Source organism: Melospiza melodia, chromosome 25 (genome assembly GCF_035770615.1).
Source record: "Melospiza melodia melodia isolate bMelMel2 chromosome 25, bMelMel2.pri, whole genome shotgun sequence".
NCBI classification, from domain to species: domain Eukaryota; kingdom Metazoa; phylum Chordata; class Aves; order Passeriformes; family Passerellidae; genus Melospiza; species Melospiza melodia.
The window spans coordinates 6761686-6789290 of record NC_086218.1 but is presented as its reverse complement, the minus strand read 5'-3'; positions in this window follow the sequence as shown (position 1 = coordinate 6789290).

Below are 27605 nucleotides of genomic sequence, written 5' to 3'. Positions count from 1 at the left end.
CAATTGGTCAGTGAATCAAAACTCTCATACCAGAATCCAATTACCAATTCCCTTCAGGTAAACAATCTTCCACAATGCATTCCATGTGTGAACAACACAGGAGTAGAAAATGAGATAAGAATTGTTTGGATCATTCTTTGTTGCAGACATTTTTCCACAGAAATCCTTTCTTTCAGATTTCTGTGTCTTCTGGAAGGCAGAGGCCTCAGAAGGGAAGACGGTTTCCTTTTGTCAGAAACAAATATCTATGAATTCTTTCGATGGGCAAAGCTTTTTGGGTTCTTTGCTGATGTCTTATATGCTTTAGATGTTTTTGTCTGGGAGTGCATGGACTCCATTATCCAGCGCGTCTACGTTGAGGGACGCGTGTTGCCTTCTATCTACCCAGCATTTATAAAGCTTTTCCCAGTCTTGAAACGCAGAGCAGCTTGTTTTCAATGGATTTCTAACTGTTATGGCCAGGCTCCGTTTCCACCACCTTTGGCAGAAGACGCGGTGGGGGAGGACATTTTTCTTCCCAGCTCCCCCTGCTTCGCGGTGGGGGGGGGCGAAACTTCGCGGCGCGAATAAGTTTTTTTTACTCTTGCTCCAGAGCATGCTCAGATGGAGTTTTCTCCTTCCCCCCCTTCTCTCTCTGGGGGGATGGGAGTGGCCGCTCAAGCCAGCGCCGGCCTCTCAGACTCCGCCTTCAGACATGGGGGCGGCACCGGTCTCTGAGGTTTCGTCCACGCCCCTGCCAGAGCCGTCACTCCAGAAGATCCCGTGTCCGCCTCTCCAGGCTGTCCCGCCCGCCGTTTCACCGGCCTCCCCGCCCCCGCCAGAGCCTGCGTCGGAGACTGAAGAAGCACTTCCGGTCCCTGAGCTGTTGCTAGGCGACGAGGATGCGTCTCCAGCTTCCGGCTCAGCGTCGGAGAAGGCAGAAGAGACAGCACTTCCAGCGATTGACCTGTTGCTAAGCAACAGCGACGCTCCGCCGTCTCTCCCGGCTCCGCTGCTGCCGGTTTGCGCTGCGACGGAGACTGCGACTGCGCCTCTGCAGCAGATCCTGGAGTCAGCGGCAGAAAACGCCGTTGAACCTGTGGGACCCTCGGAGCAGCCCGCGGCTGATCCCACTCTCAGCGCGGTTCCCTCCCCAGTTCCGGCTCCCTCCCCGCTGCTTCCACCGGACGTCCCAGCAGTCGCCCCGGCGGGGGGTTTCTCCTTCCGTGGAGCGGGGGCTGCCGGCCAGCTCACTGTTGTGGCAGTCCAGCTGCCTGTTTGTAAGATCAGCATTCTCGGCGGTTTGGGGGGTGGTTTTTCGGGGATTGTCCCATGGAGGCCGCCGCCTCTCTTGTGCCCTAGTGGCATGGGGGAGCAGGTGCATCCAGAGAGTTCTGCCTCTGATCCCCAGCCCGGAGGGGATGGGGATGATGCCACGGGGCGGATGAGAGACAAACCCGATGCATTGCAGAGGGAGAGGGCACAGTTGGAGGAGACCATAGCTGGTTTGCTGTGGGAAACAAACATCTCCAGACCCCAGATGGGATTGCTGGGGAAGGCTTCTATTTCCCTGCTGCTGGCGTGCCTCAGTGGTTTAGGGGAAAGGAAGCATCTCACTACCCGTGCTGCCATTTTGCTGGCAGCAGGGTTCAGGCCTGTGGATATGCAGAGCCTTCCTCATGGGTTTGGCCTGGGCCATTTGGCTCAGGAGGTTCCTGGGCCAGGGCCATCACTTGGCCTCCTGATGTTTTTGGGGATTCTGGTTTGTCCTACCGGTCCGGGTCCCCCTTTGTGAGCCAGTTTTGGGGTTCCTGGTCCAACATGGGCCAGGGCCCCCAGGGCCTTTCCTTCTCTGGTGCTGCTCTGCTCGGCTGGCTGCTGCTCTTTTGCTTTTCAATCAAAAAAAAAAAAATTAAAAATTAAATAAAAAAGATTGAAAATGGTGGGCAGCAGCTCTGAAGCACTGAAGCACTGACTGAAGGGCCAGAAAAGGACATTCTAAAAATTGTACAAATTCAAATTGGTTTAAATTGTTTAAAATTGTGTTTAGACTGTCAATGGTTTTTGATAACTATTGATGGAACTCTTTTGCAGAAGTCTGTTTCAGGACCAAAAGAACTCTCAGATATTCCAAAAGAAACAACTTCAGCTGATGGACTGTTCCTGAAATTCATCTGCATGGACTCAAATTCTCTTTACATTGTATTTTGCATTTTTCTTACATTATAGCATTGTTTTAGTGATTTGTTAGTTATTGTATATTCTATAGGTGAAGAAATTTCCTGTTCATTCCACATGAGCATTTTTCTTTTATTTTATACAATTTAGAAAGGTGAGATGTCGCAGATATTTTTCCACAGAAATCCTTTCTTTCAGATTTCTGTGTCTTCTGGAAGGCAGAGGCCTCAGAAGGGAAGGTAAACAATTGTTATCAGCTGCTGTGGAATGCAATAGGATTCACCTTGATTGGCTCATTTTCTATGTTTATAATTAAGGGCCAATCACCAGGGCAAGTGAGGGGACTGAGTCCCTGGACACAACTTTGTTTGGGATTCCTTTCTATCTATTCTTAGCTTAGCTAGCAGCTCTGCAAACCTCTCTCTATATTCTTTTAGTATAGTCATAATGTATTATATATAATATCTTAATAAATCAAGCCTTCTGATCAAGACACAAGATTCACCGTCTCTCTCTCACCAGCTGCGACCCACTCAGGCGCAGTAATATTTCTTTGCTTCTCTCACTGTTTCTCCCAGGTTCAGAGAATGTGAATCCCACAGGGTAGGAGGGCCAAGCTGACCCTCTGAGTGAGCCCCTGATCCCTGCAAGAAATGCAAAGCAAAGCACTCCTGTTGTGTCACAGTTAGCTGCTTTTATTTGCAAAGGCTCCTCCCACAGCCTGATTTCCTGGGCATTTTTTCATAGATATATTTCCTTGGGCATCTGTCCCACCAGCCAGTGGGGGTCACTCATAGCCCGATCACTGAAGCTTTCTCTCCCCTGATTCTCTGTTGTGTGAAGCCTTGCCAGGGACAGGGTTCCCAGCACATATACAACCCTAAGAGTCATTTTTCATCTCATGTGTAGCATATGTTGAGACATAAATCAAAATCAGATTTGATCCTCTTAACCCCAGTGCGCTTAGTGGCTCTGCAATCCCCCTCACAGTGCACCCACTAAAGTGGCTTACTGGCGCTAATTCCAGTTCGAAGCGGGCACAGGACGTGGTTCCCTGCTCCTGGGACAAAAATGCAGCTCTTTGGTTAAACTAGGCAGAAATGGTGTTTCTTTGTTCAGCTCGATCAAGGAAGCTGAACAGGGTGAGAACCTCCCTTGCAATGCAAAATACAATCCCAATCTCTCTGAACTATTACTACTTTGAAATTACAGGCCTTTTAGGCAAAGATGTGGGAACAGGAATAACAGTTCTTTACTGGTATGTATTGTGAGAAACAAGTTAATGGAAGTTGACTTTTGCTGGATATTATATGAATTGATATTACATTATTGATTATACTGTTGAATAAATATTGCGATGTTGTTCAGATAGTGAAAAGTATTGTGGATTGGCTGATGTTGTTGTTGTGGCCATCCAAGGGTGGGGCCCAGCCATGGCCCAGCCCCACTGCACAGGGATAGCCATTGCCCAGCCCTGCTCTGGCCAGCCCCAGGTGGCAGCCAGGACCTGACGGTACCCCCTGCCCCCTTGGCTTTGATTCTGGCAGCTTTAGAGCTGCTGCAGAGGTGAGAATTCTGTGGGGGGAAAGGCCTGGCTGTGGTTTGCTCAGTTCTGCAAGAAGCACAAACCCCAAAGGGAGCCCAAGCAGTGGCTCTGTGAGGGCCTTTGATGGTTTTCAGAGCAGGCCTGGCTGGAAATCCTGCCCTCCAGGGGAGGCTGTGGGAGACCGCGTCTAGAAATGCAGCAATTGATCATTTGTTCCTCTTGGTAAGAGAGTGAGAGACCTCCAGCACTAGTGCAATTCCCACAACAATCTGCTCCACAAGCTCACCTGGACCCTCCTTCTTGAACAAAACCTGCAGCCTTCTGGAACCTCATGGAAACAATGTTTGGGCTCAGGCTGTGGCCATCAAAAAAGAGGAAAATGTTTGGAAATGTCGCACAGGGGCTCTTGCCCTGGCTGTGGCAGAGCTCTGGGGAGTGACCTTGTGTGGATTCCAGGTGTCCCCAAAGCTGCTCCTTCCCTGCCCGCCTCACCTGACTGAAAGCCTGAGGGTTTGCAGGAATTGTGGTGTAAAGCCACCAGAGGGGCTGTTGTGGACCCGAGACCTGCCTGGTGTCAGGCGCTGCCTTCCTTCCATTCGGGATAATGGAGAGCAGTCACAGGTGTTGCGCAGGGCATGTGCCTGACCTCGGGACACTGCTACGCTGCCAGTTGGCACTGGGATCCAACTTGCTGCCTTGGCGGTTCCTGCCCGCTGCCGGTGGTGGTGCCGGGAGCGATTGGTGCCCGTGAGTTTGCAAAAGGAGCGATTTCCCCTCCTCCCTCCCGTCCGAGGCCGCCATGGCCCCTGAGGGGATGGAGCTGGACCGGGGCGCCCCCTGCTGGCCGGGAGTGCTCCCTGCAGCGCCCCCTGCTGGCCCCGGGTATAATGGCTGCAAAAACCAACAGAGCTGAGTGGGAGGGAAAGTTCTGGGTTTGTGTTGTTTGTTCTGTTCTGGTTTATAAACTTCCCACTGCAGAGCTGTTATTCCTTTTCTTACACTTTTGCCTTTAGGCCCCATCATTTTGGAAATTAAAAAATCTTTTTGACATGTGTTGTCTTTAGATTCTAGGAGAGTTCCCATTTTCCTTGGCAGATATTTCTCATTTAAATGAGTTGCCAACTCCTGGGTTCCAGCATGGATGGGACAGACATCCCAAGGGGAGACACGGTCAGGCACTTGCCCACCTCATGCTCTGCCTTTTAAGCCAGTTGGGCCACCCTGGGCCCTCTCCCCAGGTGGCACTTCTGGTCACCCGGCCACTAAGGAGCTGGCTTTGGCCGAGCATCACACTTTCCTCAGTGTGCCACAGCTGGCAGACTGATGAACAGACAGGGCCCTGTCTCACCAAAAGCAGAGCCTTACCCATCCCTTCCACACACAGGTGTTCCAAAATGTCTCCAGACATCAAGCTTTTCCTGTTGCTGACACCCCACCCTGTGGCATGGCCGGATCTCGACAGCCCTGGCAAAGGGGGAGGCTCTGGAACAGCCACAGGGCCCTTGTGACATCCTGGTGTTGGGAACACAGCAGATGAGGGGTTCAGGACAGGGGACTAGAGAATGCAGAGCCTCCTGAAAGCCACTTTGGCCATCAGAGAAAGGGAAGTGAGTACAACAGGGCCCTGCCAGCTTCCTCTGCTGGAGGAAACATGGTTGGGCGAGTGTTCAGGGTTTGTTCCTTTTTGCTGTCTTTCCCTGGAAATTGTTCCTTGTGTGACTATTGGGACTCTGAACCTTGTTGCTGTTGGTGTTGGTTTTATTCTCTCTGGTTGCTGTGTCAGGAAATTGTTCCTCTCTCAGCCCTTTGGGATCTTTGTGCCCCCACAGGGAGGCAGAGAGACAATTTTTAGTGGCAGCACACACACGAGTGGGTGCCCATGGGTGGGGACCCTCAGTCCCCCCGAGTTCCCCCCAGTGTCACAGCACATTCCCGTAGATGTCACCGGGTTCCCGTGGTCCCTGGGGTCCCCGCAGCTCCGTGTAGGTCACCTGGGAATCCTGGAGGGTGGTGGCACGGGGGGACGCTGTGAGAGACATAGGCTATGGGATCTGGGTGGGGTGACACTCATTGGTGATGTGTCCCTCTGTGTGTGTCCCCCCCGTACTCACCCCCTGCCCTCTTGGGGACCACGATGTGGGTGTACAGCACCTCCCTCTCCTCTGGGGGGGCCGGGGGATCCAGGGGGGCCCTGAGGGAATAAAGGGGATGTGGGGGAGGGGATGGGAGGTCTTGGGGGTTGGGGTAAAACAGGAGAGTGTGGTTTGAGCCCCGCACTCACCTTTCCTGGTTCTTCCTGGCAGCTGCAATGGAAGTAGGGGAGGAGTGACTATGGGGTCCCAGGACCCTGATCCCTCTTAGGATTCCTGAACCCCTTCAAGACCTCCAAGTGTCTCTGAAGCCCCCCAGAATCCATGAGCTTCCCCAGTGTCCCCAGAAAACTCATACTCAAGAACTGAAATCCCAGGAGGGACAGAGACTCCCCCCAAAATCCCCAGGGCTTTAGAAAGAATCCCCAACATCCCTGCAGGACCATCCAGCACCTCCCAAAACCCTAAAGGACCCCTAGCCAAAGTCACAATTGTGGTGCTGTGGGTATTTCCCTATGGTTTCTCCAATTCTGTGGGCCTCTACAGCTCCCTGGGTGCCCTGTCCCCCCATTGTCACCCACCCACACTGTGCCATCGGTGGCAGATCACAATGAAACCTACGAGCAGGAGCAGGAACAAAAGGGCCCCACCCACTGAGGCCACTGCAAGAAACAGAGGGGGACAAATCAGGATCACCCATCACCCCATGGGTCCTGCACTCCCTGATGACCCCACCTGTGTCACCCCACCTGTGACCCAGGGTGAGCCAGGTGTCACTTCCAGGGCCAGCTCAGGGCTGAGTGTCCGGAACACGCGGTGCCCGTCCTGACCCAGATGGTTGGTGGCCACGCACTGGTAGGTGCCCGAATGTCCCACATCGATGTCCCTGAGCTCCAGGAGGGGACCCCGGGCTACCTGCTGCCCATTCTGCAGCCAGGTGAAGGTGACAGGGGCTGAGCCCACCTGCACTGAGCAGCGCAGGGTCACGTTGTCACCCGCATGCAGCTGGTGTGACAGGGGACGATGGCTGATGGTGGCATTGGCCACGGGCACTGTTGGGACAGAGATGGTGCTGGCACCTGGTGAGGTGGGATGAGGGTGCCGTGGGTGGGGTCACCCCCATACCGAGGGTTCTGCTCACCCAGGACGGTGACATTCAGGGGGTCACTCTCGACCACGCTGTTCCCGTCACTGACCCGGCACCGGTACTGGCCGCTGTCATTGTCCCCAACGTGGCGCAGCTCCAGGTGGGGGCCGGTGCCCAGCAGTGCCCCCGAGCCCTGCCGGTGCCATGAGAAGGACAGGGGACCTGTCCTTATGGCCACCGCACAGCTCAGCACCAGGCTCTCCCCGAGTGCCACCTGTCCCCCTGGGGGCTGCGCTGACAGGGACACCCCCGAGGGCGGGACCCCTGCGGGAGAGTGGGACACCAGGGGACAGTGAGGGACCCGGGGGGGTGTCAGGGAGGGGCAGGGGAATTCCAGTGAGGGAGAGGGGGTGCAGGGATTGGGGGAGGGGGGCTTAGAAAGGAACCCCGAGGGATGATAAGGGGGTCAGGGAAGGAATATCTGGAGAAGGAGGTGGGCAATACCAGGAAGGGTACGGGGACCATGGGGGGGGATGGTGAGACTTGGGCAATGTGCAAAGACCTCAGAGAGTGGTGAAGGGACCCAGAGATGAGGGAGGGAACCCAACGAAGGATGGAGGGAAACAAAAGCCAGGAATGGGGGGAGCTTAGGAGAGGCCCGGGGCAGCGATGGCAGGACACAGAAAATGCACCAGGGAAGGATGAGGGTACCCATGTACAGGCTGGGGGTCCCAGGGAGAGACCCGAGAAAGGACGGGGGGGGCAGGGAGGGATCTGGAAAAGGTTGGGTGCCCCAGAGCAGGTGTCAGGGAGGGCTGGAGGGTGCCAGGCAGTATAAGGGACCCGAGGCATCTGTGGGGGCTCCCCGTGCCCATCCCCGCACTCACTGCACACCGTGACGCGGAGCCGGTTTCTGCTCTTCCGCACGGACCCCCCCGGGAGTGCACCTCACAGCCATAATGCCCCGAGTGGGAGACCCTCACAGCGGGCAGCAGCAGCTGTGGGGACTCCTGTGGGCCCCCCACCACCTGCCCATCCTGGTAGAACACGTACAGGAGGGGGGCTCGGGGCCGCAGGGGGCTGGGGGTGCTGAGGCAGCTGAGAGTCAGGGGAGACCCCTCAGTGAGCTCGCGGGGACCCTCCAGCTCTGGGACCGAGAAGAGCTCAGGGCAGGAGAGGAGAGGTGAAGACTGTGAGTCTGAGAGCACTGGGAAGTGGCTTTGGGGTTGTCAAGATATTGGAGTTCCAGCCGTGTGGGTGCTCACCATGCACTGTCACTGTCACTGCTGCTGACTGTGACTGCCAAGACCCCACCAAGCCCTCACATCTGTAGCGGCCGCTGTGGTGCAGCTGCAGAGGTGAAAGATACAGCACAGTATCCTTGAGGGACCTGCTGAGATCCTTCTCCTCCCGGTAAAATCGCATCCTGGTGAGATGGTTTTCCTGCCGGCACCGGCAGCGCAGTGTCAAGGTGTCCCCCTCCAGCAGTGCCCGCGCTGGCACCTGCAGCACCAGTGGGTCTGTGGGACAGGAAGGTCACATCTCACTGATGAGACTGTTCTGGGGTGGGTGCCCATAGCACTGGGGACATGTGGGTGCCCTGGGGTGCTCTGGGGTGCACTGGGATGTCCCTGTGTGCAGGGGACTGGCTCTTGTCACACGACGGGTGTGATGCCACCTAGGGAATGGAGCCCACCCTTACGGCTCTGGGGCCCCCATGATCATTCAAGGTCTCCCCTCACCATCTAAGACTGTCACGGGGGGGCTGCGCCCAGTGCCGGGTCTGTCACATGTGTAGGTGCCACTCTCGGTGACAGTGAGGCGGTCCTGTCCCTCCTGCCACCAACGCTGCTGGTCCTTGTACCAGGTGGTGGCACCGGCAGTCCCCGAGCCCTGGCAGGTCAGTGTCACCCGGTCCCACAGCACCGCTGGCCTCCAGGGGGGCTCCACCAGGACCTGGGTGGTCTGGGCACCTGTGGGTGACAGGGGACACCAGCCTGCCAGGGCCAGTGTGGGGCTGGGGACAGCAGGGTGGGGACATGGCATCCCCTGAGGACTCACCAGCAAGGCTGAGGGTCTGGGCTGGAAGGGAGAAGGGACAGGGCTCAGTGGGGGTGTCACCATGGGGACAAAGGCACACGGGGTACAGGGTGTGGTGGCTGTCCCCAAACTGTCCCTGTGGGGACAGATGCTCTTGTGGGAAAGTGTGTGGGTGGTCCCCAAAAGTCTGGACAGGCAGGGGGACATGTCTGTGTCACAGCCACCCGTGTACCACATCCACGTGGCACAGACACCTTGGGAACAGGAACGCCGAGGCCACCCCAGGCTGAGGCAGAACATGGGGACACTGAGAACACCCCAGGCACGAGGACACCACGGACACAGCCCATGCTGGCCCAGGTCACCCCCACCAGCTCATTATCCCATCCCCATGATCCCATCCCCATGGCCACATCCTCACCGTTCTTGTCCCTGCATCCCAGTTCCCTTGTCCCTATCCCCGGAGCTGCCTGAGCCCAAAGGTGCCAGTCCCCACATCCCTGTCCCCACATCCCCATCCCAAAATTCCTGCCCCCTTCTTCCTGTCCCCAAAGCCACCCTACATCCCCAGTCACACCCAGTTCCACTGTGGGTAACATGGACTGGCTCTGCTGACATTGGGGACCTCAGGGGACCCCACAACACCCCTGTGCCCCTTTTCCTCCCCATCCCAGGGCTGTCAGGCCCGTGCCTGGGGCACTCACCCCACAGGAGCAGCGCCACCTTCCCGACCATCCCGGTGTCCCCAGCCATGTGCACTGGCTGTCACTTGCTGCTGTGGCCACCGCTCCCCTGGCTGGTGGCTCTTCGGATGAAGGGGAAGGAAGCGAGGTCACATCTCGTCCCCTATGTAGGTGGCCCTTGCAGTGGGCAGGGTGGGGACAGGATGGGGCAGGGTGGGGACCTTGTGGGATATGGAGGGGCCAGAATTTGGAGTCTGAAGTGGTGTAGGGTGCCAGGGATGGGTGTCCAGAGCAATGGGGTTCCCCGGGATGGGGTCACATGGGAATGGGGGTCCCAGTGGATGGATGGACTCAGACTTGGGGATGAAGGTGCCAGAACAATATAGCCTCCAGGGATTTGTGATCATGGGATGGGGGCCAAGGGATGGGGGTGCCAGGGGAAAGGGGAACCCTGTGGAATGGGGGGTCCTGGGGGAATCAATGTCCCCAAGGGAATGGGGCTCCCAGGGACTGGAATTACAAGGATGGGGTTCTTCGGGGTCAGAGATTGTGAGGAACTGCAGTCCAGGGAAGGGGTTTTAGGGAAGGAGGGACAAAAGGAAATCAGATTCCCATGGTTGGGGTCCCAGAGGAATGGGGGTGTCAGGGACAGGCAGTGGCTGGGGGGGCATGGGGGTCACAGCTCCTTCTCTGGGTGTCACAGATTTTGGGGTGACCCGTGGCCAGGTGCTGCCCCCTTGGGATGCTCATTCCTTGTGCAGGTATCACATGGGGGTCCTGGGTAGCTCTGCTTCTGTGCCCTCCCCTGCCCTTGATTTTTTTCTTTCTTTATTTCTGTTTTTTTCCTTATTTTCCTCACTTTTATGCCATGTCTCCTCAACCCCAGTTCCTGGCTCAGCAATCCCAGGAATCACCTGAGCAGGGAACGCATTGGAGGGAGCCAGGGGAGGGGGATAATGGGGAGTAGGGAGTGCAGTGAAGGGTGGGGAGGCTGTGGGGGATGGAGGTGTTGGGCTGCGCCCCCACAACACTTTCACTATCATTTTCCTGGACAAAAAGGAAGAGGCTGTTTGTACTGAGAGTCAGAGGGCAAAGGGAAGCAGTGTCTGTCCTGGGAGGGCACATCGAGGAGGGTCCTGCCCTGTGAGGTCCCTGTTGTGGGGTTGATCTGGGGGGATCCAGTCCAGGGAGTGACCCATCCTGGCATGGGGTGTCCTGTCCCAGGGGTGGCAGTTCCAGAAATGTCCCTGCACATTCCTGGCTGGGTGCCTGTCCCAGGGGTGGCACATCCTGGGGACCCCTGTCAATGCAAGGCTGGGACCAGCCATTGCCCAGCCCCACTGCACAGGGATGGCCATTGCCCAGCCCTGCTCTGGCCAGCCCCAGGTGGCAGCCAGCACCTGAGGGTCCCCCCTGCCCCCTTGGCTTTGATTCTGGCAGCTTTAGAGCTGCTGCAGAGGTGAGAATTCTGTGGGGGAAAAAGGCCTCCCTGTGGTTTGCTCAGCTCTGCAAGAAGCACAAACTCCAAAGAGAGATCAAGCAGTGTCTCTGTGAGAGCCTTTGATGGTTTTCAGAGCAGGGCTGGCTGGAAATCCTCATTGCAATGGCAGTTGTGGAGGAACCAGTTCGAAAATGTGACAATTGGTCATTCTGTCCCTCTCAGCAAGGGACTGTGAGAGCCCCAGCACTATTGCAAATTCCACACCAACCTGCTCAACAACCTGACCTGGACCCTCCCTCTTGAACAAAACCTGCAGCCCTTTGGTACCTCCAAGAAAGAATGCTTTTGATCTGGATGTGCACAGCAGAAGAGAGGGAAAAGTGTGGCAATATTGAGCAGGGGCTGCACACGAGGGGCTGGGGAGCAGGGGTGTCACAGCAGGAGCAGAGAGTTCCCAAGCAGGGGAATTCAGGGCCGGCTGGAGTGGATTTACCAGGGAATCAGACCCTGAGGCACACCCTGGGTCACCCCGAGCCCGATGGTCCCGCTCACCCAGGACGGTGACATTCAGGGGGTCACTCTCGGCCACACTGTCCCCGTTGCTGACCTGGCATCAGTACTGGCTGCTGTCATTGTCCCCAACGTGGCGCAGCTCCAGGGAGGGGCTTGTGCCCAGTGGTGGCCCCAAGCCCTCCCGGTGCCAGAAGAAGAACAGGGGATCTGTCCCAGCAGCCACCTTACAGCTCAGCATCTGGCAGTGCCCGAGTGCCACCTGTCCCCGGGGGGCTGCGTCCAAAGTGACACCCCCGAGAGATGAACCCCTGCAGGAGGGGGGGGGACAGGAGGGGACAATGAGGGACCTGGGGGGGTCGGGGAGGGGCAGGAGGATCACAATGAGGGAGAGGAGGCGCAGAGATGGGGGGACTTGGAAAAAGGGAGATAGAGGGTTCTGGGAGGGGACACCTGGAGAGGGAGGGGGGCAACACCAGGAAGGGTATGGGGACCATGGGAGGGGATGGTGTGACCTGAGGAACGTGTGGGGACCTCAGAGAGGGGTGGGGGGATGCAAGGAGGAGTGAAGGGACCCGGTGAGGGATGGGGAGACACGGGCCAGGAATGGAAGACCTGGGGAGGGACCCGGGGCAGGAATGGCAGGACAGAGAAGAGGTGTTGGGGAGGATGGGGGTACACATGTAGGGCTGGGGTACCCGGGGAAAGACCCGAGAAATACTGGGAGAGGCAGAGATGGATCTAGGAAAGGTTGGGAGCCACAGGGCAGGTGTCAAGGAGGGCTGAAGATACATAGGCAGTGCTGGGGTAGCCAAGGAGGCTGTGGGGGCTCCCCATGCCCACCCCACACTCAGCAGTGCGCACCATGATACAGAGCCGCCCCCTCAGAGCGCACCTGGCAGCTGTAATTCCCCAAGTGTGAGACGCCCACGTTGGGCACCAGCAGCTGCGGGGACCCCTGTGGGCCCCCCACCACCTGCCCGTCCCGGTAGAACACAGGAGGGGGGCTTGGGGCCGCTGGGGGCTGGGGGTGCTGAGGCAGCTGAGAGTCAGGGGGGACCCCTCAGTGGGCTCAGGGGGACCCTCCAGCACCAGCACTGAGAAGAGCTCTGGGAAGGAGAGGGGAGGTGAGGACTGGGACTCTGAGTGTGCTGGGAAGTGGCTTTGGAGTTGTCAGGAGTTTGGAGTTCCAGCCATGGGGGTGCTGACCATACACTGCCACTGTCACTGGCACCGACTGTGCCCACATTGACATTTCAGCCTCCAGCCAGCCCCTGCAGCTGTAGTGGCCACTGTGGTGCAGATGCAGAGGGGACAGGGACAGCTTGGCCCCATAGCGGGTCCTCCCCAACTCCTTGTCCTCATGGTAGAATCGCACTCCGGTCCCACCAGCACCGGCAGCGCAGTGTCACCGTGTCCCCCTCCAGCAGCTCCCGTGCCGGTACCTGCAGCACCAGCCAGTCGGGGTGACATGGGTGTCCTGTAACACTGGGGGTCCCATTTTCATAGGGATCCCCTCACTGGATCACACCCAGCGCACCAGGAGTCCCCAACTCCAACACTGGGATCCCCCCACTTTGGGAGGTCCCCAGAGCAGGGAATGGGCTCTGATCACACAGGAGGTGACCCATGGAGCAGAGCTCACCCAGAGCCCTTGGAGTTCCCGTGAGTGCAAGCCTGGGGAGACCCAAAGTCCCCTCACCGTCTGGGACTGTCAATGGTGGGCTGCACCTGGTGCCGGGTCTGTCACACACGTAGGTGCTTTTCACGTGGGCAGTGAAGTGGTCACGCCCCTCCTGCCCCGAGCGCTGCCCATCCTTGTACCAGATGGTGTCATCGATGGTCCCCAAGGCCTGGCAGGTCAGTGTCACCCGGTCCCACGGCACCGCCGGCCTCCAGGGGGGCTCCACGAGGAGCTGGGTGGTCTGGGCACCTGCGGGTGACAGGGAACACCAGCCTGCCAGGGTCAGAGTGGGGCTGGGGAAAGCCGATCCTGTGGGAAAGTGTGTCTGGGTGGTCCCCAAAATATATTTGGCAAAGCAGGGGGACATGTTTGTGTCACAGCCACCCGTGCACTGCATCTGTGTGGCACAGACACCTTGGCACCATGGACACTGAGGCCACCCTGGGCTGAGGCATATCTCACCTCATGAGGCATACTCACCCCATGATGTATATCATGGGGACATGGGTAGACATCCTGGGCATGAGGACACCACAAACACAGCTCATGCTGGCCCAGGTCACCCCCATCAGCTCATGATCCCATCCCCATGATCCCATCCCCATGGCTGCATCCTCACTGTTCTTGTCCCCTTCTGTCCCTGCATCCCAGTTCCCTTGTCCCTATGCCCAGAGCTCCCTGAGCCTAAAGGTGCCAGTCCCCACATTCCTGTCCCCACATCCCCATCCCCAAAGCCCCTGTTCCTGTCCCCAAAGCCACCCTACGTCCCCAGTCACACCCAGGTCCACTGTGGGTAACATGGACTGGCTCTGCTGGCAGTGGGGACCTCAGGGGACCCCACAGCCTCCCTGTGCCCCTCCCCTCTCCATCCCCAGGGTGTCAGGTCCGTGCCTGGGGCACTCACCCCACAGGAGCAGCGCCACCTTCCCGGCCATCCCAGTGTCCCCAGCCATGTGCACTGGCTGTCACTTGCTGCTGTGGCCACCGCTCCCCTGTCTGGCAGCTCTTTGGATGAAGGGGAAGGAAGCGAGGTCAGGTCTCATCCCCGTGTGTAGGTGGCACCTGGTGGGGGCAGGGTGGCCACAAGCTGGGCACAGGCTGTGGGCAGGGTGGGGACAGGATGGGGACAAGCCTGGGTGTGACACAGTGGGACGTGGGGTCTCCAGGAGTGGGGGGCTCAGGGGGTTTGGGGATGTGGGGATCGGTATCCAGGGGTATTGGCGGTCCCAGGGATGGGGTCCCTGGGAATGGGGGTGCTGAGGAGGGGGAGACACTGGGAATGGGGGTCCCCAAAATTGAGGGGTCTCGGATGGGAGTGCCAGAGCAATGTGAGTTCCAGGGATTTGGGGTCATGGGGTGGGGATGCTGGGGGAATGGGGGATCCTGTGGGAATGGGGGTCCTGTGAAAATCAAGGTCCTGTGGGAAAGGAATTTTAGGGATGGAATAAAGAGCAGAGGTTTCCTTGAGTATGAGGGCTCCTGGGCCATGGAGATCCTGGGGAATGTGAGTACTGGGATATGGGTTCCACAGAGGGTGGGGACATAAGATATGTGGGTACCCTTGATTTGATTTCCAGGGGAATGGACGAGCCAGGGACGGGCAGTGGGTGGGTGGGCACACAGGTCCCAGCTCCTTCCCTGAGTGTGTCAGATTTTTCGGTGACCCAGAGCCCAGCACAGCCCCCACAAGGTGCCTGCAGCCTGGGCATCATCCTAGACAGATTCTGAGGGGCTCTGGGTGTGTGGAGCTGTCGCCGACCGACACGAAAGAACACACACACCACCGCTTTCAGGTGAAGGGAAAAAAGGGAAAGTTTTATTCTCTGACTCCACTATTTATAGTTTACAAGAGTGACAGTGGATTGGAAGGTGACAGTGACACCTCTGCAATGCCACAGGTCAAACCAACCATCCATCAACTCTCTCCTCCTCCATAAAGGAATGAAAAAACAATGAGTTGTTTACAGAAAGTGTGTGGGAAAGTTCACTACAAGAATGTCAACATCAGAAGGCTTAGAAAATCCTAGAAAACCAGGGTGACATGGAGCTACTGCAGAGGTGAGAATTCTGTGGAGGAAAAAGGCCTGCCTGTGGTTTGCCCAGCCCTGCAATAAGCACAAAACTACAAAGGCAGTCCAAGCAGTGGGCTCTGCTATGGGAGGGCCTTTGATGGTTTTCAGAGCAGGCCTGGCTGGAAACCCCCCCCGGGAGGGGCAGCTGTGAGGGAACCAGCCTGGAAATGTAGCAATTGATCATTTGCTCCTCTTTGTAAGGGACAGAGAGAACCACAAAACTACTGCACAATCCACAACGTTCTGCTCAACATCCTGACCTGGACCCTCCTTCTTGAACAAAACCTGCAGCGTTCTGGAACCTCATGGAAAGAATGTTTGGGTTCAGGATGTGTCTGCCAGATATGAGGGAAAAGTGTGGAAGTACCAAGCAGGGGCTCTGCCCACAGCTGTGCTTGGGTGGTGAGTGACCCTGTCTGGATTCCCAGTGTCCCCAAAGCTGCTCAATCCCTGTCTTCCTCACCTGAGTGAAAGGCTGAGGCTTTGCAGGAATTATGGTGTAAATCCAGCAGAGGTGCTGCTGTGGACCCAAGACCTGCCTGGGGTCAGTCGCTGCCTTCCTTCCATTCGGGATCATGGAGAGCAGTTGCGGGTGTTGCGCAGGGCGTGTGCCTGGCCCTGGGACACTGCTACACTGCCAGTGGGCACTGGGATCCAACCTGCTGCCTTGGCGGCTTCTGCCCACTGCCGGTGGTGGTGCCGGGAGCGATTGGTGGCCGTGAGTTTGCAAAAGGTGCGATTTCCCCTCCTCCCTCCCATCTGAGGCTGCCATGGCCCCTGAGGGGATGGAGCTGGACCGGGGCATCCCCTGCTGGCCGGGAGTGCTCTCTGCAGCGTCCCCTGCTGGCCGCGGTTATAACTGCCACAAAAACCCAACAGCGCTGAGCGGGAGGGAAAGTTCTGTGTTTGTGTTGTTTGTTCTGTTGTGGTTTATCAATTTCCCAGTAAAAAGCTGTTATTCATTCTCCAACACTTTGGTATCCCCATAAACTTGGAAATTAAAAGAAGTTTAGAGATGGGTCGTCTTTCCATTCCAGGAACATTCTCACTTTCCTTGGCAAATATTTCTCATTTAAATGAGTTGCCAACTCCTGGGTTCCAGCAGGGATGCGACAGACACCCCAAGAAGGGACAGGATCAGGGACTTGGGCACCTCATGCTCTGCCTTTTAAGCCAGTTGGGGCACCAAGGGCCCTCTCCTCAGATGGCACTTCTGGTCACCCGACCAATCTGGAGCTGGCTTTGGCAGACCACACTGTCCCCAGTGTGCCACAGCTGACAGACTGATGGAAAGATGGAGCCCTGTCTCACCAAAAGCAAGGCCTGACCCATCCTTGCCACACACAGGTGTTCCAAAATGTCTTCAGACATGGAACTTTTCCTGTCTCTGACACCCTACCATGTACCATGGCCTGAACCCGACTGCCCTGGCAAAAGGGGAGGCTCTGGAACCTTCACCGGGCCTTTGTGACATCCTCGTGTAGGGAACATGGCAGAGGAGGGGTTTGGGACAAGGGACAAGAGAATCCAGAGCCTCCTGAAGGCCACTTTGGCCATCAGAGCAAGGAAGGTCCAGAGCCCTGCCAGGTTCTTCTGGTGGAGGAAACGTGCCAGGGGGACTGTTTGCGGTTTGTTCCTTTTAGTGTTCTTTCTCTGGAAATCGTTCCTTGTGTGACAATTTGGACTCTGAACCTTGTTTCTGTTGCTGTTGGTTTTATTATCTCTCCTTGCTGTTTCAGGAAATTGGTCTCTCAGCCCTTTGGGATCCTTGCGCCCCCACAGGGAGGCAGAGGGACAGTTTTATTTGCAGCACACACACGAGTGGGTGCCCATGGGTGGGGACCCCCAGTGTCCTCCCAGTGTCACAGCACATTCCCGTAGATGTCACCGGGTTCCCGCGGTCGCCCCTGGGTTCCCCTCAGCTCCGTGTAGGTCACCTGGGGATCCTGGAGGGTGGTGGCATGGGGGGACACTGCGAAAGACACGGGCTGTGGGTTCTGGGTGGGGTGACACTCATGGGTGATGTGTTTCCCTGCGTGTGTCCCCCCTGTACTCACCCCCTGGCCTGTTGGTGATCATGACGTGGGTGTACAGCACCTCCCCCTCCTCTGGGGGGGCCGGGAGATCCGGGAGGGCCCTGAGGGAATAAAGGGGATGTGGGGGGGGGGATGGCAGGTCTTGGGGGTTTGGGTAAAACAGGAGAGTGTGGTTTGCGCCCCCCACTCACCTTTCCTGGTTCTTCCTGGTGGCTGCAATAGAAGAAGGGGAGGAGTGACTGTGGGGTCCCAGGGCCCTTAACCCTCTCAGGATTCCTGGACCCCTTCAAGACCTCCCAGTATCCCTGAAGCCCCCCAGAATCCATGAGCCTCCCCAGTGTCCCCAGACAACTCACACTCAAGAACCTAAATCCCAGGAGGGACAGAGACTTCCCCAAAAACACCCAGGGCCTTAGAAAGAATCCCCAACATCCCTGCAGGACCATCCAGCACCTCCCAAAACCCTAAAGGACCCCTAGCCAAAGTCACAATTGTGGTGCTGTGGGTATTTCCCTGTGGTTTCTCCAATTCTGTGGGCCTCTACAGCTCCCTGGAACCCCCATCCCCCCATTGTCACCCACCCACACAGTGCGATCGGTGCCAGGTCACAATGACAACCACGACCAGGAGCAGGAACAAAAGGGCCCCACCGACCCCTGTGGCCACTGCAAGAAACAGAGGGGGACACATCAGGGTCACCCATCACCCAATGGGTCCTGCACTCCCTGGTGACCTCACTTGTGTCACCCCAACTGTGACCCAGGATGAGCCAGGTGTCACCTCCAGGGCCAGCTCAGGGCTGAGTGTCCGGAACACACGGTGCCCGTCCTGTCCCAGCTGGTTGGTGGCCACGCACTGGTAGGTGCCCGAATGTCCCACATGGATGTCCCTGAGCTCCAGGAGGGGACCCCAGGCAACCTGCTGCCCATTGTGCACCCAGGTGAAGGTGACAGGGGCTGAGCCCACCTGCACCGAGCAGCGCAGGGTCATGTTGTCACCTGCACGCACCTGGTGTGTCAGGGGACGATGGCTGATTGTGGCATTGGCCACGGGCACTGTGGGGACAGAGACGGTGCTGGCACCTGGTGATGTGGAATGGGGGTGCTGTGGGTGGGGTCACCCCCAGCCCGAGGGTCCCACTCACCCAGGACGGTGACATTCAGGGGGTCACTCTCAGCCACGCTGTTCCCATCACTGACCCGGCACCGGTACTGGCCGCTGTCATTGTCCCCAACGTGGCGCCGCTCCATGTGGGGGCCGGTGCCCAGCAGTGCCCCTGAGCCCTCCCGGTGCCAGGAGAAGGACAGGGGACCTGTCCCTGTGGCCACGGCACAGCTCAGAACCAGGCTGTCCCCGAGTGCCACCTGTCCCCCAGGGGGCTGTGGTGACAGGGACACCCCCGAGGGTGGGACCCCTGCGGGAGAGTGGGACACCAGGGGACAGTGAGGGACCCGGGGGGTGTCAAGGAGGGGGAGGGGAATTCCAGTGAGGGAGAGGGGGTGCAGAGATTGGGGGAGGGGGGCTTAGAAAGGAACCCTGAGAGATGATAAGGGGGTCAGGGAGGGAACACCTGAAGAGGGAGGTGGGCAACACCAGGAAGGGTATGGTGACCATGGGTGGGGATGGTGAGACTTGGGCAATGTGCAGAGACCTCAGAGAGGGGTGAAGGGAGCCAGAGATGGGGGAGGGAACCTAACAAAGGATGGAGGGAAACACAAGCCAGGAATGGGGGAAGCTTAGGAGCAACCCGGGGCAGCGATGGCAGGACACAGAAAATGCACCAGGGAAGGATGAGGGTACCCATGTACGGGCTGGGGGTCCCGAGGAGAGACCTGAGAAAGGACGGGGGGGGGGGCAGGGAGGGATCTGGAAAAGGTTGGGTGCCCCAGAGGCGGCGTCAGGGAGGGCTGGAGGGTGCCAGGCAGTATAAGGGACCCGAGGCATCTGTGGGGGCTCCCCATGCCCATCCCTGCACTCACTGCACACCGTGACGAGAAGCCGGTTGCTGCTCTTCCGCACGGACCCCCCCCGGGAGCGCACCCCACAGCCATAATGCCCCGAGTGGGAGACCCTCACAGTGGGCACCAGCAGCTGCGGGGACTCCTGTGGGCCCCCCACCACCTGCCCATCCTGGTAGAACACGTACAGGAGGGGGGCTCGGGGCCGCAGGGGGCTGGGGGTGCTGAGGCAGCTGAGAGTCAGGGGGGACCCCTCAGTGAGCTCACGTGGACCCTCCAGCACTGGGACTGAGAAGAGCTCTGGGAAGGAGAGGAGAGGTGAGGACTGTGAGTCTGAGAGCACTGGGAAGTGGCTTTGGGGTTGTCAAGATATTGGAGTTCCAGCCATGTGGGTGCTCACCATGCACTGTCACTGTCACTGCTGCTGACTGTGACTGCCAAGACCCCACCAAGCCCTCACATCTGTAGCGGCTGCTGTGGTGCAGCTGCAGAGGTGAAAGATACAGCACAGTATCCTTGAGGGACCTGCTGAGATCCTTCTCCTCCCGGTAAAATCGCACCCTGCTGAGATGCTTGCCCTGCCGGCAGCGGCAGCGCAGTGTCAAGGTGTCCCCCTCCAGTTGGGCCCGCGCTGGCACCTGCAGCACCAGTGGGTCTGTGGGACAGGAAGGTCACATCTCACTGATGAGACTGTTCTGAGGTGGGTGCCCATAGCACTGGGGACATGTGGGTGCCCTGGGGTGCTCTGGGGTGCACTGGGATGTCCCTGTGTGCAGGGAACTGGCTCTTGTCACACGAGGGGCGTGAGGCCATCCACGGAATGGAGCCCACCCTTACTGCTCTGGGGCCCCCATGATCATTCAAGGTCTCCCCTCACCATCTAAGACTGTCAAGGGGGAACTGCGCCCAGTGCCGGGTCTGTCACATGTGTAGGTGCCACTCTCGGTGACAGTGAGGCGGTCCTGTCCCTTCTGCCACCAACGCTGCCCGTCCTTGTACCAGGTGGTGGCACCGGCAGTCCCTGAGCCCTGGCAGGTCAGTGTCACCCGGTCCCACAGCACTGCTGGCCTCCAGGAGGGTTCCACCAGGAGCTGGGTGGTCTGGGCACCTGTGGGTGACAGGGGACACCAGCCTGCCAGGGCCGTTGCAGGGCTGGGGACAGCGGGGTGGGGACATGGCATCCCCTGAGGACTCACCAGCAAGGCCGAGGGTCTGGACTGGAAGGGAGAAGGGACAAGGCTCAGAGGGGGTGTCACCATGGGGACAGAGGCACATGGGGTACAGGGTGTGGTGGCTGTCCCCAAAGTGTCCCCGTGGGGACAGATGCTCTTGTGGGAAAGTGTGTGGTGGTCCCCAAAGGTCTGGACAGGTAGGGGGACATGTCTGTGTCACAGCCACACGTGCACCACATCCCTGTGGCACAGACACTTTGGGAACAGGAACGCCGAGGACACCCCGGGTTTAGGCAGAACATGGGGACAGTTTGGACACTCTGGGCATGAGGACACCACAGACACAGCCCATGCTGGGCCAGGTCACCTCCACCTGCTCATGATCCCATCCCCATGATCCCATCCCCATGTCCACATCCTCACCGTTCTTGTCCCTGCATCCCAGTTCCCTCGTCCCTATCCCTGGAGCTGCCTGAGCCCAAAGGTGCCAGTCCCCACATTCCTGTCTCCACATCCCCATCCCCAAATTCCTGCCCCCTCTTCCTGTCCCCAAAGCCACCCTACATCCCCAGACACACCCAGTTCCACTGTGGGTAACATGGACTGGCTCTGCTGACATTGGGGACCTCAGGGGACCCCACAGACCCCTGTGCCCCCTTCCTTCCCGATCCCCAGGGTGTCAGGCCCGTGCCAAGGGCACTCACCCCACAGGAGCAGTGCCACCTTGCCAGCCATCCCGGTGTCCCCAGCCATGTGCACTGGCTGTCACTCGCTGCTGTGACCACCGCTCCCCTGACTGGCGGCTCTTTGGATGAAAGGGAAGGAAGCGAGGTCACGTCTCGACCTCATGTGTAGGTGGCCCTTGGTGGGGGCAGGGTGGGGACAGTCTGGGGACAGGCTGGGGACAAGGATGGGTGGGAAAAAATGGGTCATGGGGTTCCCAGGAGTTGGAAATTTGGTGGTTTTGGGGAGGCAGGAATGGAGTCACTGGTAAATGGGGCCTGAGGAGGGGGAATATCTGACAATGGGGGTGCCATTGGAATGGGCGTCTCCATACCTGGGGGGACTCAGGGATGGGAGTCCCAGGGGAATGTGGGCTCCAAGGATTTGAGTTCATGGGATGGTAGATTCGTGGGTCCTAGGAAGATTTCAGGGGATGGAATGAAGGAGAAGGGGTTCTTTGGGAATGGGGTACTGGGTCATGGAGTTGCTAGGGAATGTCAGTGTTGGGATTGGGGCTGCAGAGAGAGTGGGACATAAGGAATGGAGGTCCCATGTTTCTGTTCCCGGGGATATGGGGGTGCCAGGCATGGGCAGTGGCTGGGTGAGCCCATGGGTTGCATCTCCTTCCCTGGGTGCTTCAGATTTTGGGGTGACCCAGAGCCAGCACCAGCCCCACATGGTGCCGGTTTCCAGGGTGTCACCCCAGACAGATTCTGGGCTGCTCTGGGTCTGTGTCCCCCAGCCCCCAGTGATTTTTCCCTCTCTTTATTCCATTTCCATCATTTTACCCCTCAATTTCTCACCCCCCCCAGTTCGTGCCTTGATGGTCCTTGGGGGCACCTGGAGCAGGAATCAGGCTGGGGGAAGCCCAGGGTGGGGGAAGCCCAGGGTGGGGGAAGCCCAGGGGTGAGGGGTCTGCAGGGAGGGCTGTGGAGGCTGTGGGGGATGGGGGAGTACAGCTTTTACCCCCCAACACTTTCACTTTCTGTCTCCTGCAGAAGAAGGAAAAGGCCATTTGACACCTATCTCACATGGGGGGAAGGGTTCTGTCCTTAGGGGGCACATCCAGGGGGCTCCTGTCTTGGGGGGATTCTGTCCTGGGGGGATCCTGTCCCAGGGGGGACACATGCTGGGGAAGACGGTCCTGTCCTGGAGCTTGGCAGCTTTGGAGGGGTCCAGACTTCTCCATTTTTGCTCGTCCCCTGCTGGATCTGAGACAGCAAGAGCAGCTGGGGAATGGAACCCTGAGCAGGAAGGAGGCCCCAAACTCCTGCTCCTTGAAGCCAGTGGCCATCCAAGGGTGGGGCCCAGCCATGGCCCAGCCCCACTGCACAGGGATGGCCATTGCCCAGCCCTGCTCTGGCCAGCCCCAGGTGGCAGCCAGCACCTGAGGGTCCCCATTGGTCCCTTGGCTTTGATTCTGGCAGCTTTAGAGCTGCTGCAGAGGTGAGAATTCTGTGTGGGCGGAAAGGGCCTTCCTGTGGTTTGGTCAGCTCTGCAAGAAGCACACAACCCAAAGGGAGCTCAAGCAGTGTCTCTGTGAGGGCCTTTGATGGTTTTCAGAGCAGGGCTGGCTGGAAACCCTCCCGGCAGGGGCAGCTGTGGGAGAACCAGCCCGGAAATGTAGCAACTGATCCTTTGTTACTCTTTGTAAGGGACAGAGAGAACCACAAAACTAGTGCAAATTGCACAACAAAATGCCAACAACCTTCCTGGGAACCTCCTTCTTTAACAAAATCTGCAGCCTTGAGGAACCTCATGGAAAGAATGCTTGGATTCCGACTTTGTCCACAAAAATAGAGAGAAAAGTGTGGAAGTATCAGTCAGTGGCTCTACCCGTGGCCGTGGTGGGGCTGTGGGGAGTGACCCTGTGTGGATTCCAGGTGTCCCCAAAGCTGCTCCATCCCTGCCCTCCTCACCTGCGTGAAAGGCTGAGGGTTTGCAGGAATTGTGGTGTAAAGTCACCAGAGGTGCTGCTGTACACTCAAAACCTGCCTGGGGTCAGGTGCTGCCTTCCTTCCATTCAGGATCATGGAGAGCAGACGCTGGTGTTGCGCAGGGCATGTGCCTGACCTCGGGACACTGCTACGCTGCCAGTGGGCACTGGGATCCAACCTGCTGCCTTGGCGGCTTCTGTCTACTGCTGGTGGTGGTGCTGGGAGCGATTGGTGGCCGTGAGTTTGCAAAAGGAGCGATTTCCCCTCCTGCCTCCCGTCCAAGGCCGCCATGGCCCCTGAGGGGATGGAGCTGGACCGGTGCGCCCCCTGCTGGGCGGGAGTGCTCCCTGCACCGCCCCCTACTGGCCACGGTTATAACTGCCACAAAAACCAACAGCGCTGAGTGGGAGGGAAAGTTCTGGGTTTGTGTTGTTTGTTCTGATCTGCTTTGTAAATTTCCCACTACAGAGCTGGTATTCCTTTTCCTACACTTTTGCCTGATTTCCCCAAAATATTGGAAATTAAAAAGGAGGTTTAGAGATGTGTCTTCTTTTTATTCCAGGAAGGTTCCTACTTTCCTTGGCAGATATTTCTCATTTAAATGAGTTGCCAACTCCTGGGTTCCAGCGTGGATGGGACAGACACCCGAAGAGGAGACACGGTCAGGCACTTGCCCACCTCATGCTCTGCCTTTTACGCCAGCTGGGACACCAAGGGCCCTATTCTCAGGCGGCACGTCTGGTCACTCGGCCACTCAGGAGCTGGCTTTGGCAAAGCATCACACTGTCCCCAGTGTGCCACGGCTGACAGACTGATGGACAGATTGAGCCCTGTCTGACCAAAAGCAAGGCCTGACCCATCCCTGCCACACACAGGTGTTCCAAAATGTCTTCAGACATGAAACTTTTCCTGTCTCTGACAACCCACCCTGTGCCCTGCCCTGATCCTGTCTGTCCTGGAAAAGGGGGAGGCTTTGGAACCCCCTCAGGGCCTTTGTGTCATCCTGATGTGGGGAACACGGCAGAGGAGGGGTTTGGGACAGGGGAGAAGAAAATCTAGAGCCTCCTGAAGGCTGATTTGGCCATCAGAGCAATGCAGGTCCAGGACAATGCTGGGTTCCTCTGGTGGAGGAAACGTGGTGGGGGAAATTTCTAGGAATTCCCAGTTCCTTATTGGTGGCTTTCCCTGGAAATCGTTCTTTGTGTGACTATTTGGACTCTGAACCTTGTTGTCTGTTTCAGTTGGTTTTATTCGCTCTCATTGCTGTTTTAGGAAATTGTTCTTCTCTGAGCACTTTGGGATTTTTTGCCTCCACAGGGAGGCAGAGGGGCAGTTTTTAGTGGCAGCACACACACAAGTGGGTGCCCATGGGTGGGGACCCCCAGTGCCCCCCAGTTCCCATCAGTGTCACAGCACATTCCCGTAGATGTCACCGGGTTCCCGTGGTCACCCCTGGGTTCCCCTCAGCTCCGCATAGGTCACCTGGGGATCCTGGAGGGTGATGGCACGGGGGGACGCTGCAAGAGACACGGGCTGTGGGATCTGGGTGGGGTGACACTGGTGGGTGACGTGTCCCTCTGTGTGTGCCCCCCCCGTACTCACCCCCTGGCCTCTTGGTGACCACGATGTGGGTGTACAGCACCTCCCCCTCCTCTGGGGGGGCTGGGAGATCCGGGGGGCGCTGAGGGAATAAAGGGGATGTGGGGGAGGGAATGGGAGGTCTTGGGGATTGGGGTAAAATGGGAGAGTGTGGTTTGAGCCCCCACTTACCTTTCCTGGTTCTTCCTGGCAGCTGCAGAGGAAAGAGGGAAGAGGTGACTGTGGGGTCCCCAGGGCCCTGACCCCTCTCAGGATTCCTGAACCCCCACTGGACCCTCAATTCCCCTCAGGACCCCCAAGCATCCCTGAACCTCACAGAATAATTGAACATCCCCAGTGCCCTCGACCAACTCAGTCTCAAGAGCGCAAAGCCCAGCAGGGACAGAGACCCCCAGATACCCCCAGGACTCCTGAAAGAACCCTCAACATTCCTGCAGGACCCTCTAGTGTCTCCCCCAATGCTTCAGGACCCTAAACCATGGTCACAATTCTGGGGCTGTGGGTGCTGCCCTATTGCTCCCCAACTCTGGGGGCCTCTACAGCTCCCTGGGAGCCCTGTCCCCCCATTGTCACCCACCCACACGATGCCACCGGTGCCAGGTCACAATGACACCCACAAGGAGGAGCAGGAACAAAAGGGCTCCACCGACCCCTGTGGCCACTGCAAGAAACAGAGGGGGACACATCAGGATCACCCATTAGCCCAGGAGACCGGCACTCACTGGTGACCCATGTGACCCCACCTGTGACCCAGGGTGAGCCAGGTGTCACCTCCAGGGCCAGCTGAGGGCTGAGTGCCTGGAACACGCAGTGCCCGTCCTGTCTCAGCTGGTTGGTGGCCACGCACTGGTAGGTGCCCGAATGTCCCACATCAACAGTTCCTGAGCTCCAGGAGGGGACCCCGGGCCACCTCCTGCCCGTTGTGCAGCCAGGTGAAGGTGACATGGGCTGAGCCCACCTGCACTGAGCAGGACAGTGTCACGTTGTCACCTGAACACACCTGGTGTGGCAGCGGGCCGGGAGTGATGGTGGCATTGGGCACGGGCACTGTGGGGACAGAGACTGGGCTGGCACCTGGTGAGTAGGAATTGGGGTACCGTGGGTGGGGTCATCCCCAGCCCGAGGGTGCTGCTCACCCAGGACGGTGACATTCAGGGGGTCACTCTCGGCCACCCTGTCCCCGTCACCGACCCGGCACCGGTACTGGCCGCTGTCATTGTCCCCAACGTGGTGCATCTCCAGGTGGGGACTGGTGCCCAGCAGTGCCCCTGAGCCCTCCCGGTGCCAGTAGAAGGACAGGGGACCTGTCCTTATGGCCACCTCACAGCTCAGCACCAGGCTGTCCCGAGTGCCACCTGTCCCCCAGGTGGCTGCACTGACAGGGACACCCCCGAGAGTGGGACCCCTGTGGATGGCCACAGAAGGGATTGGGGACTCAGGAAGGGTGGGAGACACAGGAGGGGAAAGAGGGGATTAGAAGGGCACAGACAGGATCCCAGTTAGCAGAAGGGGACCCTGGGAGGCAGGTTGGGACCTAGGGATATTGGTGAGACCCCATGGAAAGGTACAGAGACCCAGGCAGGGATGGGGAACCACAAGAGAGACTGAGGAGTCTCAGGGAATGATTTGGGGTTTATAGATAGGCTGGAGGACCCATGGAAGGGAGAGCAGAGGGTGGAGCAGAGACCTTGGGAAGGGTGGGGAATCCAGGGAGGAATGGGAAGGACAAAGAGAGGGATGAGGGATCAGGAGGGGGAACTGGGCAGTCATGGGGGAAACCAAGAGGGACGTGGGAAATTTTGTATGACCCAGGGAGGAGTAAAGGGAGGGATGAAGGTTTCAGGCAGTGATAGGAAATCCTTGGAGGATGTTGGGCTTCCCTGTCCCCATCGTTGCACTCACTGTGTACTGGCACTGTCATCGTCTTCGACACGCTCCACTTTGACACCACTTTGCTCACCCGGCCCTCACATTGGCAGTTGCCGCTGTGGTGCTGCTGCAGAGGGGACAGGGACAGCTTGGTGCCCTCATGGAGCCCCTCCAGTTTCTTCCCCTTGTGGTAAAATGACACCAAGGTGATCGTGTTGTTCTGCCAGCTCCGGCAGTGCAGTGTCACCGTGTCCCCCTCCAGCAGCGTCCGTGCTGGCACCTGGAACACCAGCCCGTCTAGGGGGCAGAGGGGTCCTGTCCTACCTGATGGCACCAGGATCCCCCCATTGGGTGCACCAGGGGTCCCCAGTTCCAACAAATGGTTTACCCACACTGGGATGCTCTGGGATGTCCCCAGAGCAGAAGACAGGATCTGGTCACACAGGAGGTGACCCATGGAGGGGAACCAACGCAGAGCCCTTGGGGTCCCTGCAGGTGCCAGCCTGGGGACACCTGAAGCCCCCTCACCATCTAAGACACTCACAGCAGGCCTACGCCCGGTGCCGGATCTGTCACAGGTGTAGGTGCCACTCTCGGTGACAGTGAGGCAGTCAGGTCCCTGCTGCCCCCAGCGCCGTCCGTCCTTGTACCAGGTGGCGGCAGTGGCAGTCCCCGAGGCCTGGCAGCTCAGTGTCACCTCGTCCCACAGCACCCTCGGCCTCCAGGGGGGCTCCACGAGAAGCTGGGTGGTCTGAGCACCTGCAGGTGACAGGGGACACCAGCCTGCCAGGGGCAGTATGGGGCTGGGGACAGCGGGGTGGGGCCATGGCATCCCCCGAGGACTCACCAGCGAGGCTGAGGGTCTGGGCTGGAAGGGAGAAGGGACAGGGCTCCGTGGGGGTGGAACTGCAGGGAAAACAGCACAGCGGCAAGGGGTGTGGGGGCTGTCCCCAAACTGTCCCTTTGGGGACAGCATTTCTTGTGGGAAAGTGTTTCTGGGT